The sequence below is a fragment of the Halichoerus grypus genome, chromosome 14 (genome assembly GCF_964656455.1).
Source record: "Halichoerus grypus chromosome 14, mHalGry1.hap1.1, whole genome shotgun sequence".
Lineage (NCBI taxonomy): Eukaryota > Metazoa > Chordata > Mammalia > Carnivora > Phocidae > Halichoerus > Halichoerus grypus.
Window position 1 is genome coordinate 50,646,134 of NC_135725.1, and position 13,933 is coordinate 50,660,066.

The 13,933-nt window shown below is 34.5% G+C and overlaps 1 long non-coding RNA gene across 1 annotated transcript in view; it reads right to left on the reverse strand.

The window, feature by feature from the left end:
• LOC144380060 (uncharacterized) overlaps positions 1-13,933 on the reverse strand; it is a 394,589-nt gene that overhangs the window by 23,049 nt on the left and 357,607 nt on the right. The window contains exon 3 of the long non-coding RNA XR_013443810.1: positions 6,591-6,668. This is a non-coding gene — a long non-coding RNA (uncharacterized LOC144380060). The remainder of the gene's footprint in view (positions 1-6,590; positions 6,669-13,933) is intronic.

Here is a 13,933-nt window from a genome sequence, read left to right on the forward strand (position 1 = left end):
TAATTTTTTTTTCAAAATTTAACTTGGGAAGCTTATAAATGTTTAAGTTGTATTTTTGAGACATAATTGATGTACAATAAATCACACATATTTAAAGATGCAGTTTAATAAGTTTGACATAGGTAATACAACTGCGAAATGAAGATCACTCTCAAGAGGGTGAACGTATCCATCACTCCTAAAGTTTCTTCATGCCTCCTTGTAATCTCTACCCCTTGACACTCATAGCCCCCAGGCCCAAGCAACTAATGATCTGTTTTCTGACAATATTAATGAGTTTGTATTTTCTAGAGATTTAGAAGAATGAAATTACATGGTATGTACTCCTTTATATCTGTTTCTTCCACTCAGCATAATTATTTTGAGATTTATCCATGGTGTATATACCAAGAGTTTGATCCTTTTTATTGCTGACTAGTATTCCATTATATGAATACACCACAGTTTGTTTATCCATTTGTCTGTTGATGGACATTTGGATTGTTTCCATTTCCTACTATTTCACATAAAGCTGCTATGAATATTTATGTAGAAATTTTTCTATGGACATATGCTTCGTTTTCCTTTGGGTAAATACTTAGGAAGGAAATGGCTAGATCATATGGTAGCTATGTGATTAACTTTTTTAAGAACTGCCAAAATTTTCCCCAAACTGGTTATATAATTTCATAAGTGTATGAAACTTTTAGTTGTCTCAAATTCTAACACTACATGATAACAAAATGATAACTACATGGGGAGATAAATAAGATTTAAAACTTAGAATTCAAATCTCTTTAAAAGGTGTTTAAACAAAATATTACTCTTTGGGGACTGGATATTTGTATTCCTATAATTCTGCTTGAGCTTTTCTTTGGAACTCAGTTAAATCACTTGGAAACAGTTTGAACCTTTAGGTCTGGCTTTTGAAATTTGTTGGGCATCATCAAAAATGGCAAGATCCTTCTGAGTATCAATGTCCAGTGAATAATGAGATCTTCCAGTTTGAGTCTTAGGAACAGGTACTACTTCTGGCCACATGTGATCTCTGGACAATGTTTCCTCTAATGATTTTGGATGGTTCTTTCCTTGGTTCTTTTGGATACAGTTTCCTCACACCCATGAACTATCAGCATTCTGCTGAATACTTCATTGACTGCAAATATACATGTTCTCTGTTGTGTGCATCTTTCATCTCTCCAGTCTTCCATCCAGACTCTAGCCATCTTCCTCTCTCTCAACATCAGCTCTTCCTCCTCAATTCGGGGAGTCCTTCAAGCTTTACCCTCCCTCTGCAGCTCTGTGGAAAGTCTCTCAAGATACTCAGCTGAGGAAATCATAGAACTCACTTCATATGTTGCAAGTTGTAAAACTTGCAAGGACCCTGTCCTTCAATGTCTGGTGTCCAGTTTCTTGAAAACCATTGTTTGTCATATTCTGTCTGTTTGGTTTTGATTGTTTTAAGAGGGAAAGTATATCCAGTCCTTGTTACTCCATCTTGGTCACAAGTGTAAGTCCTGAACACTTTAATAGAAAGATTTTATGCTTTCCTGAATTCTTCTGAAACATCTGTTCATATCAGAAAGAACAATTCCAGACTTTTTTTGGATAAAATTCAGCACATCAGAGGAAATTCAGCATATATGGAAAGCACAGAAAAGTCTCTGGTCCAGGATGTGGGTTATGCACCTACTTAACTTCTTCCCCTGGCACTTTATACCCACCTCCGCAGGAAGGAGAAGCTAGCTGAATAAGAATACAATGATTACCCATGTAATGAAGGACGTCCTTTATACTTCCTTTCCCAAGAAATATGGGTCTTAAAACTCATCCTTTCTGCTTAGGGCTTAATGTTTTGAAACCAGTTAAATCTGGGACCTTGGGTACATCTCTCTGAAATTCACTTTTCTCATGAGTCAGATGGGATAATAACCACCCTGTTTTTTAAAAACTAGGTAAAATAAATTTCATTTGTTCAACACATGTTCAATAATTCTAGTTGACATTCTCAACATTATTTTTATTTATTATATTAATATTGTGTTTTAGGTGTCAAGAGCTACTTTTTTAAGACACTTTTAACATTGTCCTTACTGATGAATTATAAAATAATCAGGAAAGCTAACTGAATCACCATCTTCCATGTTCAAATATTGATCTACAGGAGCAAAGTTCTGTGAGCGACTATATTAACCTTCTGCCACTGCCTTTGAGTCCATGCTGTGAGAGTTCCCTTTTCTCCTCTACTTCCTCCTCCTCCTTTCCATGCTGTAGGGTGCATTTTAATATGTACTTAATTCGGTCGGGGAAAATAAAGTATTAGTGTCTCAATATCTAACATTCTCCAACTAATATTTTAAATGAGCCAAAAAATCTAGACTTTCTAAATACTGATCATAAAGTAATTCTTGGAGAAGTCTGCTTAGTATGCTTGGTTTATAGCAAGAGCTCATAATATTCCCTGATTTGTTAGCTAGTACTGTTTTTTTTCCCTATAGAACATAAATGCACAGGACAAGACCAAATTAAAATATACTATCTTTTGTCAAATCAAAGATAGTCTATATCTTTCCAAATTTGATGAAGATGGTAGTAATTCAGACATATTCTCCCTACTAACCAAGAACCCAGACTGCTTCTCCTGAAATTACAACTAGGCAAGTTTCCTGTAAATTCTTTTGCAAATTTTTCATGTCTGTCTAAGCTGTATCCATCAAGTTTTTATTTGGGGCCCTTTTTTTTTTTTTGGTTTTAAGGTTTTATTGTTTGTTTTTTACACAAGTGGGAGAGAATATATGCATTGTTCTATACCATACTTTTCTCATTTAATATGTTAGAGATCAAATGTGTATTTATTTCATTTTTTATTATTCATTTCACTTTATCCCACCCCACTTGGAACATATTATATCCTGCTATGTCCTTTGTTCCATTATCAACCTTCAGAGAAACTGTTTTACTACTGTCTCTCATTAACTACTTAAAATGAATGTCTGGAGGGAACGTCAGAGCTTTACCTGTGCCAAAGAAGAAAAACAAATTGGAAGGATGTTGTGTAACTCAGAGTTTTCCAGGGAAACAGTACCAACAGGATAGACAGAGATACACATAAAAAGAGATTTATTATAAGAATTGGCTCACTTAATTATGGTGGCCAAGAAGTCCCATGTTCTGCCATCTGCAGACTACAGAATGAGGAAAGCCAGTGATGTAATTTGGTCTGAGTCCGACGGCCTGAGAAACAGGGGTCCATTGGTGGTGAGTCCTGGAGTATGAAGGAGCTCAGAAGCCTGAAGTCCAAGGGCTCTCAACTGATTGGTTGATGCCCACCCACAGTGATAAGGGTGAATTGTCCTCACTCAGTCTGCTAATTCAAATGCTAATCTCTTCCAGAAATACCCTCACAGACGCATCCAGAAACAATCTTCCATCAGCAATCTGGGCATCACATAGCCCAGTCAAATAGACACATAAACTTTACCATCATAGATTTAATAATGAAACCCCATTTGGGTGGTCCTTTATCTGAATCATTCTGTATAAAATAATTGCACAGCTCTTTTGCTCAAAAGCCTTCATTTGTTCTCAAATACTTATTTAATTATGTACAATTATGTTAACATTTAAGGCTGTGCAGTACCTACAAATCTCTATGTTCTAGTATTCCTCTGCAAATATCTCCTATGTTTTATCCAAAGTGAGCTTACTTTTTAAGACATCTGCACCTTCCTACCACCCTGCCTTTGCATAATTTTACTCCGCCTAGAATGCCCTCTCCCCTTTTCCTATAGTCAAAAAGCCACAAAGCCTTTTTTGTTGTTTTCTTTTGTTGTTGTTGTTGTTGTTGTTTAAGATTTTATTTATTTGTCAGAGAGAGAGTGAGAGAGAGAGCACAAGGAGGGGGAGCGGCAGGCAGAGGGAGAAGCAGGCTCCCTGCTGAGCAAGGAGCCCAGTGAGGTACTTGATGCTAGGACTCTGGGATCATGACCTGATTTGAAGGCAGATGCTTAACATACTGAGCCACCCAGATGCCCCATGTTGTTTTCTTCCTTAAAACAGAGTATTACATCTCTTTTACCTGAAATCCCATTACATATTTTTGGTATGTCTTTTAAGACATTTGTGCTCTCCCTTATCTTAGACTTATTTGCATACTAACTATCCCTTCTATAGTGATTATTAATTACTTTAGAGGAATGCCAGTATCTTTGTCCTCCGTTTGTGCCAGGCAGCATTCAGCATATCTTAGGTGAGGTAAGTGCTCAAAAACTATTTACTGATTTGAACTGAGTTGAATTTGGCACCTCTTTACCCTAGTGTGGGAATAAGTTTCTGTAACTGATCTAATGTTAGTTTGTTCCTTGGTGAGTCACAGATAGAAACTACACCAGGTGGAATTGTCCCACAAAGTAAAATGTATTTGCAGCAAAAAAGGAGATCACGGAGAATAACTTCCAAAGCTTTGATTCCCCGAGTAAGGGTGGACGGGTTCCTTTTATTTAGGGTTAGGTTGAATATTTAGATAGGGAAGCCTTGTCATCATATATAGAGGTGGGCATAAGGCCACGCATGAGCCTTAAGGAAACGTGCCTATACATACATTATATGTTATGTACATACAAGCCTCCTCCTTGGGCAGAGATTTTAGTATTATAATGAGGTAAAGGTAATTGTCATTCTAGAGGTCACTCCCTTGTCCATCTGTGCAGGTGTGAGTGGGGCTACACTCAAACTGGTCTGGATGGTCTGGGCTAGCTGGAGGGCTTGTCTGGGCAGTCATTATCGCTTGAGGGGTGAAATCGGGTTCCTTTTGCCTGAGTTAAGAGATAAGCTGGAAAGAAGAGCTTAAGGAAGACTGTGGGATGAAGGTCGGTGAATACAAGCAGGTGGGAAGGAAAGGTCAGGTCTTGGGGTCTAGCTGGTGACACTTCTGAGTTATAATGAAAATCACTGGGAAATACTTCACGAGCCTTGCTGGAATTTATCCAGTCCACTAAGTGAAAGGCAACTGTGCAGTAACTAAGCAGGTAGATTTTTGGGGTTTTTTTTTGTTTTCCAATAGAGTAAGAAAGCTTAAGTTTCATTTAATGATGAAGAGCAAAAAACAAAGGGAACTATCAGCAGTCATGGTTCCAATTACTATGAATAAAATATTTGTCTTTTAATAATGGACAGACCAGAATGGGATGGCAGAAAAAATGATGACAAATAGCAATTATTTTTCCCTAGATTTGGCAAAGTCAGAAGAAAGGAAAGATTATACAGTAACCTTGTTGCCAAAATGAGAATAATCATCAAATAAATCACAAGTAGTAAAAACAATTTCTGTCTTGAAAAAGTGTGTGTCAGATTTCCCACCTAGCAAGAGAATATGGATTTTTTTGGGGGGGGGTGATTTCTGAGCTTTTCAGTTATATGATTTTCATGCATCCAAAATAAGACATGTGAGTCCTTAATATATTAAGTCTGATTTCTATCAAATGTATTTAGCAAAATTTTATCATTCACATTGTAGTCCCAGAACTTGACATGTGTCTATAAGGAAATATACTGAGGAAAAATGGGGATTTTATTACCACTGATTGGAGAGAACAGCATTAAAACTGGGAAAGCCAAAGAAAACAGCCCACACGTGGCACTCATTGCTCACTTTATCAGCATCATAACCCTCTCTATATTGGTTTCCACTTTGTCCATTGCAAATATATCATATATCACATTTGTACAATATGTGTTAAATGAGTTTTTTAACTTGTCCAGGGAGCAGTAATCAGCATATGCAACTTTTCCATACAGGAAAAAATATTATGAATTTCAAAGGATTTTTAGAATCTATACCATCTGCAAATGGAAACTGACTGTATTCTGATCCAATAGTAGCTTAAGGTGGGGGGGCGTGTAAAATCTTGTATCCTCACTTTATCAATAGACAAATCAACTTGGGAAGAAGATATGTTAAGATAGAAGATATATTAAGGTAGAAGAGTAGAAAGAAGGCAATATAAATGCACTTTAGGACATTCTGTTTGTTTGCTGAATTCAGATTCCAAATTTGGGGGTTTTGTTTGAGTTATAGCAAGCAAATTAAAAAGGGAAATATGGTTATTTACAAAACTAGTTATGGCTATAAGATTTTTTTTTAAATATTGCATAACATAATCCTGACAAAATATCTCAGTAAATGATCTCATATGGTTATTTCTTATAACCGCCCCTCCAACAAACAGTTTCAGTAATATAATAAAATAGCAACCATCAAGCATTTACTACAAGCCACATCCAGGAATAAATGCTACACATTTACTATCTCAATTTTTTTAAAAGATTTTATTTATTTATATGACAGAGAGAGAGTGAGAGAGCACAAGCAGGGGGAGGGGCAGAGGAAGAGGAAGAAGCAGGCTCCCTGCTGAGCAGGGAACCCGATGTGGGGCTCTATCCCAGGACTCTGAGATCATGACCTGAGCCAAAGGCAGCCACTTAACTGACTAAGCCACCCAGGTGCCCCTACTATCTCAATTTTTGTAAGAGGTGTTATTATTAAAATCCACATGATAGACAAAGAAACTGAGATTTAGATCGGAGCAAATTTCTTAACATTCCACACTTACCAAGATAGGCAGCCAGAATTCTCAGCTAAAAATGGTAGATTGGAAGATGCATTTAACCATATGTCTCCTCTAAGTATCCTATAGAGGAACAAAATAAATTGGTTAATAATAATAATAATAAATAATAATTATAATGAATGTTTATTGACTACTTATTATATGCTGGACAGTCTCCTTTTACCTGACATGTGATAACTCATTTAGGCTTTATAACAATCTTATTACTCCATCATCACCTGAATCATTAGGATGCTTGCTGCAATATTTTATTTGTTTATATAAAGAACAGAGGAAGCTATTAGAGCAGAAGGAATGTTAGAAGCTGGCTCTGGGGGGCACCTGGGTGGCTCAGTCATTAAGTGTCTGCCTTTGGCTCAGGTCATGATCCCAGGGTCCTGGGATCGAGCCCCGCATCGGGCTCCCTGCTCTGAGGGAAGCCTGCTTCTCCCTCTCCCTCTGCCTGCCACTCCCCCTGCTTGTGTTCCGTCTCTCGCTGTCCCTCTCATAAATAAAAAAAAAAAAAAAAAAAAAAAAGAAGCTGGTTCTGGTTCCATATCCTGCTGTTCACTAAACATATGACATTGGAAAAATGTCATCTCTGAACATCATTCCTTTCACTATGTAATATGCTATGCACACTTACAGAAGGGCTATAAAGATCAAAACAATCCATACATGAGATATGGCTTCATAACATGTAAACAGATAAAAACTAGAATGATTATCATGATTTCTTTGTCTAAGCCTTGACTCGTAAAAATGTACACACCTTTGTTTTACTATCATTAAATAATATTCTTGATGGTGGCATGGGTTCATATCTTAGCTCCACTATTTGCCTTATGTTTTGTAATCTTGAACAAATTACTCAAACTCTCTGTGCCTCTTGTGTAAAATGGAATACATAGAAGTACCTAATTCACAAGATTGTACTGAGCATTCATAATACACTCAATGTATGTAAGGTACCTGAAACACAGTAGGTCAATAAATATCATTATTATAAAAACTAACATTATTATTAATAACTCAATGATTTTTATTGTTCAGCCATCTAATGCTACCATTATGGTCTATCATGGCCACATGGATTTCTCTAACTTAATATAGATAGAAAGTTGTACAGCAATTTTTAAAAGTATTATAATATTGAATAATATTTATGATCCCTAAATATAACAATCTATCACATATAATTACATACATGTATTATTTTTAGTTGTGCAAATAGGAAAAGTTGATGCATTGCCTTATACATATACTCACAATATGCTGTGTTTATTTTTTGTTGAACAATAAGTATTCATTATTCAGTTGTTTAAAGTTGTTCACTAACTATATAGTAAAGGAAGAGCAGTTCTGGTATGCCACAGTTTGATTTAAAGGCACAATGACCTTTGTATTTTTTCTTTTACTTTCAATAAGTGTGTTGAACAATCCAATGGGGAAGGCATTTTCCTTGACAGATATTTATCATACTAAAAGATATGCTGAGACTACAAGATATTTTAAAATGTTGTCATGTGAATATTATTTTAGTGCATATATTTCTATGTAATGGCATTTGCCATCTGGATTCTTGCAAGTAAGTCTTCTTTCTTTACACACTGTACATCTTTTTGCCTGTCTTTCTCAGTTTGTGTCTATTAATAATTAATCTCTAGGTTCACGTAATAGGCCTCTCCTGCATGTTCTCTTAGCTAAGGAAACAAGTACTCAGGAGTGCAACATCATAGGCAGGGAACAAAAGATTCACATTCCATTCTCTGTGTTAGAGAGCACTGATGTGATTCTCAGGACCCAAGCTTCTTAGCAACGAACGAAAGATTTACAGCCCTCCAGCTTTCTCAGCTACCAAAGCTCTTGAAGGCTTTCAAGAGCTGACCTTCTTAGCAAAGGGCTGGGTTCTTTTAATGCACTCACTTTCAAAAGGTAGCATACCTGTTTTTCCAGTGTGATGTGGATGCTATTGAAAGGGAGTTTCCATGGATACGGACATCAGTGGGAATGAAATAGGATTGTCCTCTTTTCAGACTCATTGTTGCTCCAAATATTCCTAAAACCTAGATCATGTCACTCCTTTTATTCACATTTCTTATAGCTTGCTTCTTATTTATTAAGCACTATCAGTGATAAGTAATTAATGCCTTTTTAAATGTGTAGTTCAAACGCAAGGTATTTATGACAGATGTTGTAACATGTCCATGGAGAAGAAGTCAGTTAATTACAAAGAGTTTAGTGAGGGTGAGTTTTGTTATGTCTCTTTCATGCGACTTTAGAGAATACATATTAATAAGAGACATTATCCATTTCTTTGAAGTAATACAGAATTTGCCAAATTTAGAACCTTCCTTAAATTATGGAAATTTGAAGCTGTATTACAACACTACAAGGGCCTCTCTCCTTCCTTTTTTTTTTTTGTATTTTGAGTGAGTTCATTCTAAGTGTATATATATTATGCCCTTATAAGTATGCATTTCTGGAATATTATGATTAAAGTGTGCCAAATTCTCTTTACCAAGATTTAATTGAATGTCAAATGTGACCATATCAATTTATTTGTTGAGCATCTATTATGTATCAGGCAATATGCTTGTCATTGGGACTTCTACAATGAAAGGAATAATAACTTTCTCTGGAGAACTCATGAAAGAGTCGGACCACCCCCTCTTCATGGAGATATAAGACCTTAGTGGTAAATGTACCCAGCCTTGAGAAAAAAAAGTTATGAACCATCTGAGCCATTTGTCATAAATCTATGGTGCAAAAACTCTTCACATGGAAGAGGGGAAAGGATCCATGGAGTGAAAATAGAGAAATAAGCAGTTGAGTTAACTTTTCCATCTAGAAACAACTCCTCAACTTGGATAGATTTTCCAAATTCAGGTCAGCAGCAGCAGTGATTTATAACCTTTCAACTGATGAGGGGAAAAATCAATCTTGTCTTGAAGATATTGCTAATCAAGTTGATAGAAAATTCAACTGAATCTGCTAAGTTTTAAGGAAACAATGTGGTTGCTCACTTTTTGTTTCCCTTACATTGCATTTCAATCAAATAAATATATGACATATTTCTCATGTTATCATGTAATTTCAGTTTATTAATAAGCTGAAATCATTTATGGAAAACTTCAAGTCAATTTGTGAAATGAGAAAATTTTACTTTTTTATCTGCTAAAAATCTGGTCTATTTTTCAGTTAAATATGTATCAAATCACTATTTGATTTGATGTTTAAGAAAATCAAAGAATTAAAATATTACTACTTTTCCTATACCTATTAATGCTCCCATATAAAAAGTGTGTCCCCAGAAATGTACTTCTAACTTCTAAGATGTGACCTGGGAATTCTATGACATCTCATTAATTTGTGAATTGGTATCTGTCAGTTTAACACAAACATCAATAATTCCACAAGAAATTTATGTGTTTTTAATTTGTTCTTGCTTGTTGCCTTGTTATTGAAAAGACTAAAAATGCAAGTTCATGTCAAAGAAGATGACTATTCTGATAATCAAAAATTCAACATTAATCCCCAAATTATAACTTCAAAACAATGGGTAGGTTGAGAGAAAAAAAAATTATTGCTTGTCTTAAAGTGAGGACAGGGGTAACTTAGGAGATTTCCAGACAGCTTTTGAACAGTAATAATCATCCTTTATGGAAAGATGCAACCAAATAACAATATCTAAACTTTAAATTGCTTCCCTTTAAATTATGGAAAACCACCAATAAAATATTCATTATTATCTAAAAGATCCAGCTTTTAAAACTTTACATAAAATCAGACTCTGAAATTGGAGGAAACTTAGCTTCAGATTATAACCTTTGTTTATTTCATTAAATTATTGATTAGAAATCATTTTTCAAATACTTTTAAAAGGAAACATTTAACATATGCTTTCTTTTTTATCTTCTTTGGAAAAGAGATGAGAAAAGACATTAGTTATACCCTTGAACGTCTACCTACATTTCAGCCAAAAACTTTAAAGGGTAGGGAAGGTGGAAACTTTCACAGAAATTCATAAACCCTTCAAGTGCCACAAATAGGTTTTAGGTAGCATGAGCAATTTATTAGATTTATTGCTTGTACTTGTTCACATAAAGGAAGTTATAAAGTATTCCACAAAGAAGATAAAATTGAAAGTTGTTGGTAGAAACCGTTATTGTTGTAAACTATCCAAACGAAGGATGTGACCTAGGAATAAAGAAGTTATTTTATCTTTTCTGTCACCTCGATATGTCTCTCCTTTAAGTCATCTCTGAGTATTTTACATTGTTTGATTTTTCATCCTTGTTGTGAAAGCACTCTTATTGTTTAGTAAGCAGAATTAGGGTAGCTGAAGTTTATAGAGTCAGTGGCTGACAAACAATAAGGTCAATGTCTGTCCCATCCTGGAAAAATTGAGGTTAGAACAGGTGAAATTATCATTCTGTTTTGTTTTTATGGCTCTAATAGAATGCCAGAGAGTCCCTGACCTCTGCTGCCAGGCATGTCTTACTCTAATAGCAACGTATAACCTTTGACACTCAATTAAAACAGGAAATAAGACAAAGAGTGGGTCAATATGCATGTTTGGCCAATGCAAGCCTTTGAAATAAATTCCAAGGGGCTTTCAAAGGAGCCATAACCCTTATTCATTTGGCACACAGGCATTAAAGTTATGGCCAGTAAAGTAAAAGAACATAGAAACAAAAAAATAACCTGCATTGTTTATTTTCTTTCTGACCCTAAGACCTGTATATTAAGGTATCCCACAACAGAACAATTCACACTACCCTTTCGGAGGGCGAGTGTGTTACTGCTAACTGGCTGGATGAGACAGGATAGATATTTTGGGCATAGAATGTTACTGACTAGAACAGTCAGATTTTTTTTTTAATGTGAATTTATTTTATAAACAGGAAAGAGCCAGAGTATACTTTTTTTTTCTTATGGAATAATAGCAGCATTGTTTTTGAGAAGAGTTAAGTATGTGAGTGTGAGTGCTGGTAGTATGTTTGGTGGTCAGCTGAAGAGGAGTCTACATTAGAGTCAACAGGTGTACCATAATTCTGATATATCTCACAGAGTGACAATGTGTTGGTGGGTAAATATTCCTCATGTATGTTCAAGGATACTATCTCAGGTTTTATCCAGGGAACAATGAGAAAAATGTGGAAGAAAAGACATATGTGGCAAAAAAAAAAATATGGCAAAAGCAGCATGGTCTTGGGATTGGTTAGGTCTAGATACAAATCCCAATTTTCTTTCTTATTAAAAATGTGCCTATGAATAAATTAAATGATCTTCTTTGATCTATCATTTTCTGTGAATTAGGAATAATATTATACACCTCTTTATACGGAATTTCTTGTTATTGTTTTTGACTAAATGAGATGGTTCTTATTTACAATGACTAGCATAGAAAAGACAAATATTTTTTAGCATCTCATTAATTTATTATATGTTTCTCTATTGAACAAATAGATCTGATCTAATGTGATATCAGTTGTTAGAGCTCCAGAAACAGAGCACTGTAGTATTTCATGTAGACATGCATTTTAATTTCAAGTAAAATAGTTTAGACAGGCTCTGACAACACACAGAGACACACACAAACACACATATATGCATATGAGAAAAGATCTGGGAAGATATATATAAAATGTCTATAGCAGCAATCTGTAGGCAATAAGAATATGGTATATTTTTCTTATTTTTATACTTCTATATTGTAAATTTACTGTCTCTGTAATAACAATGTAAAAAAGACATACTTATTTTTGCAAATCATCTACTTAGTTTAAAAACTATAAATTAGATTACTGACAATTCCGCTTAGACAGCCTCTCGCCTGAAAATACAACGAATATTATTTTAGCACCATCTCTTGTTTCCAGCACTCATAGATCCATGAATTTCTCAATGCCTAATTAATTGATGGCAAATGTGTGTTCTCTACATGCCAGCTGATATTAATCTCATCTTGTCATTTTTAAAGTAAAACTTTAGTGTGTCATTGCTTTAAAGTGATGAATGTGATACTGGACTCTGCTAGACTTTGTATTAGATACTGCATTAGACTTTGATTTGTGGGAAAATGAGATTGGTCTTTAGTTTCTTTTTTTTGTGCAAGATTATGAGATTTATTATAAATGCTCTACTTGCCTTGTATGAAGAATTTGGATGCTTTCCTTCATTACATATGCTCTGAAATATTTTAAGTTAATACTGTGATTATTCACTTTTTTAGATTTGTAGAATACCCATGTGGAATCAGCTGGACCTAATGTATTTTAGAAGGATAACTGTTAGTTTCCATGGAATGAAATCTTCCATTTATTCTGGGTAATAGTTGGTATAATTTTGGTAAACTATATTTTCTAGGAAAAAAAATCATCAAATTTATTGTATAGAGTTTTGTAAAATGTTTAAAGCTTTCCCTTCTTTTGGTTATGTTCTTTCTATCATTGATTATTGTGTGTATTTATGTATTATCCATTGTTTACTTGATTAGGTTATTCCTGGTTATTTTATTTATCCTTTTCAATGAACCTGCTCTTTATATTATCAGTTCTATTGTTTTCAAGCTTAATAGTTTCTACTTTTATTTTTAAATTATTTGTTAATTGTTCTCATTGTTAGGGTACGAAGTTCATTATATACCTGTAAGATCTACTTTATTACACTGTTTAGGTCTTCTCTATTTTTGCTTTTTGACTATTTGATCTCTCCTTAGCAAAAAAAGTATATTAAAGTCTCCTGTATGTGTGGGCTTCAGCCTATTTGACTCAGATCTCTGATGGCTTCTGCTTCTGACAACTTCTGTTTTGCTATTTGGTGGATAAATATTCATGGCTGTCATGTCATTTAAATTGTAGCCTTTAGAATTATTAACTGACTTCTATTGCTCGCTTAATACTACTATGACTGAATTCTATCTACCTTGTCTGTTACCAATTTTGTATCCTCCATTTTTTTTCCACAAACCTACTATATCCTTGACCTTCAAGCTTCCTGAATTCCTTTAATTATATATGTCTGTTGCATATAACAGATAACTGGATTTTGCTTTGTGAGCCACTTGAAGATATTTTTTTCTCTTAATAAGCAATTTAATCTTATTAAAAATTTTTGTCAGTTCTGTCATGTTATTTTATGTTAGGCTTACTTCATTAGATGTTGTTCACTATGTAGACAGTTTACTTATTCTTCTTTTAATATTCAGATATTTAGGATATTCTATTATTGTGTCCTATTGTTATTAGTACCAATATATGACACTCTTAGCTCCCTCTTTCTTTAGACAGTATATTTTGACTCTCCAAACTGATTAATAATAAAATTAGAATATATTCACT